Raw genomic sequence first — 3,806 nt, 5'->3', positions numbered from 1 at the left:
TTCTGTTGGATCATTTGAAGCCGAGTGAACAGACAGTAAACAGAGTCTGGAAACTAGAAGTAACTAAACCTGTTCTGATCATTACAGGCTAGAGGAATCAGTTTCTACAGTTTTACAATAAAAACTTTACCTGGAATTGGTTAAACTGTATTTGTTATATATTTAGTTTTTATTTCATTATTTAAAACAACATCATTTAAATATTTTATGTTTCTTAACATTATTTAGCAAATACTAAATCAGATGATCTGATCACTTAGTTACTTCTGATCCAACACTTTTTTCCTCTTTAATCATTTCCTAGATTATTCCTTTTTTATGTGATTTGGGTGAAACTGTGTCTGAGTGCCGCTGCTCTGATTGAGAACAACTTTTAGGTCCTTCATCCTCCTCTAGAACTCAGAAGGTAGAAGTCATGAAGGTTGGGCTTAAACTGCACATTTCTAAAACTCTTTCATTTGTGCTTCAGCACAGAAGGACAAACCATTTATTTAAAGATTTACATTTTCAGGCAGGATTTTACCAAAAGGTTGATTCAGGTTTTTATTAGATTCCCAACTTAAAGCAGACAGCCACATGTTTAACTCCTCCAGCCCAGTTAGTTGTTCTCTCCCACTCGCCCGCTCTCGTTCCAACCTTCAACTGTACTGGTTTCCAGCTGGTTTCCAGGTCTGACAATGCAGCATTTAACTAACCTGCTGGGAAGGAAAGCAGCAACCTCTGCACAGCCTCTTAGCTCTTTTGCTTCCTGAAGTTGTCATCAACGTTCAGAAGCTTGACTGATGTTCATCCAAACTGTTTTCATATTGCTTGAGTCTGAGAACTGCAGCAAATGCAATGTGCACCAGACTGTAGTTGTGACAGGAAGCCCGGGCCACAGGCGGCTACGCTCTACTCCTTACAGACATCCCAAGTCTCCCAGAAGTTCTGGGAAACTCCCTGATATCGATAGTTGCTCACGGATGGCTGCTAGTCAGATAAATTATCCTGGATTGTAGAGAATTCAATGTTCAACAATTATCTCCCGGAAATTAGTTCTTGGAACTTGGGATGTCTGTCCTTCTATTCATTCTAGCTAATCTGAATCCTTAAATTCCATTTGGAGAGCGAGATCATCTGTGGTAGAACTAGACTTCTTCCAGGCATGTGAGGAAAACTAGCAGCAGTTCAGCGGACAGGATGAATGAACGGTAGCCGGCGCGCGCGGATGATGTCATACACACTGCGCTTTGTTTAAAAAAAAATATATAAATATAAAAATCTAACGGCGGATGTCTGGGGGTCAGTGATTGTCCTCCATGTTCTGAATGCTGGCGTACCATAAAGAATAAATGATGANTATATATATATATATATTTCTCCACTGGACTTTGTGACTTTGTTTCCAAGTTTGAAGATGTTTAATAGTCAGGCTTTGTTGGGTTATAAATGTTGGGTATAAAACCTGGAACTCTAACCTAATCCAGACATTTTGAATTAAAATGTTTCCTGGATGGGAAGAGAAATGTCGTCAAATTTGGAAACAAGTTCCAAAGTATTGATTTTGAATTTTTTTGGAACTACCATGAACTGGATGACTCTTCAGCAGTACTTTAGCTAAGCTAGCTGTTCAGCTATCAGGCAACTTAAAGACCACAAACTAAACTTATTTTTCTCTTATTTCACATCAATCAACCATAAATATTGACATTAGTGATTCGTTTTTTGGAATAACTTAAGTAATCTTTTTTTTTTTACTTTGTATTATTATTTTGTATTTGATCTCCACTTCACTAGTAAGTTAAAATATGTTATTGTCCATATTTGTCCAGTTTTTTTGGGTTAGAACTCTTGTTTCTATTTCAATCTAATGATGATATTTTTATTAAAATTATGTCTCTGCTGCAAACTGATGATCAAACTGACTGAATTTCACAGAAACCCTGTTTTTAAGTTAAGGTTGTTTTGTTTACTATTATTTTACTGAACCTATTATTTAACATCTGGAAACAGAAGTTCTACCAAAGAAACATTTTATCATATTTATTTATTTATTCTTATATGCATTTGTTTTTGCTAAACAACTTTGAGCAAATGAATATTATTTAAAATAAAGTGTTTAATTTTCTTGTAGAAAATATTCTAGTATATAAACAATTTCATTTCCTGTAAATAAGTGAATATATCTGAAGTTGATTTATATATAAAAAAGGATAAATTATGGCTGTAAATTTTCATTTATATAAAGGAAAGCAGCATCTGCTCAAAGTGTTTATTGAATTAGAGTAAATATGAGATTTCTACTTTTATCTTATTGTTTGTAATGTTTGTAAGCGATGACTCTTTAAATGTTCTCAATGATTTAAAATGTAATCTGATTTAAAAGAAGAAGAATAAAAATCGCAAATCTCTGGAAATAAATGTGATTCGTCTCTTATTTCAAATACTGTGAATCGAGGTTTAGTTTGGAGTAGAAGAGAAAAACAGAAAGTGGATTTGACTTTCCCATCATGAGTTCTTCTCAGAACATTTAATTAGTCCGTGTGAACGAAGGGGAAAGAAGGCGAGCGCCCGAGGCTCCGAGTCAAAGATGGCGACATGAAAGAGGCTGTTGTTGTCGGCGCAGACGCTGAGATAAAAGGACAAGCAGACATAAAGATGGATGAGATATTTGGGAGAAATTGGGTGATTTATCGTTGACTCTTCATGTCACTCATTTACTTTCCTGCTTTTTATTGGCTGAGCTGAAACTTGCTCTGACTAATGTCCTCATAAATTTGAACAATTTCACTGGGTGTTAAAATGTTATGCAGCAGTTGCTCAAAGCAAAAGATTTTAAGGTTTTTAACGCTTTAGATTAAATAACAGCAAAAACAGGATGTGAAATCGATTGAGCAAAAGAAAAAATGGTGTCGTGGAATTTAGTTATTTAAAGTGTCAAATAATCTATTCTGAATATTGTAGCAAATAGAGAGGCTATACTAATGTTCTGTATTTTTGTTAAATAAAAAATGCTGGGTTAGATAAATAAAGGCTTTTTAAAGAGCAAATATAATTAAAATGCTGGAGAGAAACTAGTGAAATATTCACTGTAAAATGAAATGTTAGGGGAGCAGCACAACCCTCAGGAAATACTCTGGAAATTCAAAAAGTTTATTCAATATTTAATTAATATCAATGATTTTTTATTATCCTCACAAAAATCTGACAACTGCATATTTGTTTTCAATAAATATTTAATTAGTTATCCTTGACTCTTATTTTCCCCTGGGGGATAAATATGACGCAACCAGTCAGCAGGCTGGATGTCCGGCAGGATGATCATAACAAGCATCAGCGTTTCTACAGGCCAACCAGCAGCTTTAGGTCAGACTAAAGCCGCTGCTTTAGGCCAGACTAAAGCTGCATCTTTAGGTCAGACTAAAGCAGCGGTTTTAGGTCAGACTAAAGCAACCTTTTTTAATCCTGCTAAACACATAAAGTTATCCTAAATCTGGTAGAATTTAAAGCTATAGTGGAGGATGTTTTAAAGCAGTTTCAAAAGTTCACACAATTGTTACTTAAGCAGAAGTATAGTTCCTGCAGTTTTAAAACACTCTGGTTAAAGTTGAAGTATCAACTTGACCTCTTTACTGAAGTAAAAGTGAAAAAGTATGTGCTCCAAAAACTACTTAAAGTATAAAAGTATAAAGTAACCTTTAATAAAAACAGCCAGATGCCGCTATATGAACTGAAAGCTCAATTTTTGGACTATTTCTATAAATTCTCTGAGATAGGGCCAAGGATGAGGGAGGTCTGGTTGGTCTCCGTCTCCCGATATGCTCTCG

This window comes from Cyprinodon variegatus, unplaced genomic scaffold, assembly GCF_000732505.1.
Source record: "Cyprinodon variegatus isolate N-32 unplaced genomic scaffold, C_variegatus-1.0 Scaffold1350, whole genome shotgun sequence".
NCBI lineage: Eukaryota > Metazoa > Chordata > Actinopteri > Cyprinodontiformes > Cyprinodontidae > Cyprinodon > Cyprinodon variegatus.
The sequence above is the reverse complement of the archived record's forward strand: the minus strand, read 5'-3'. Positions refer to the sequence as shown.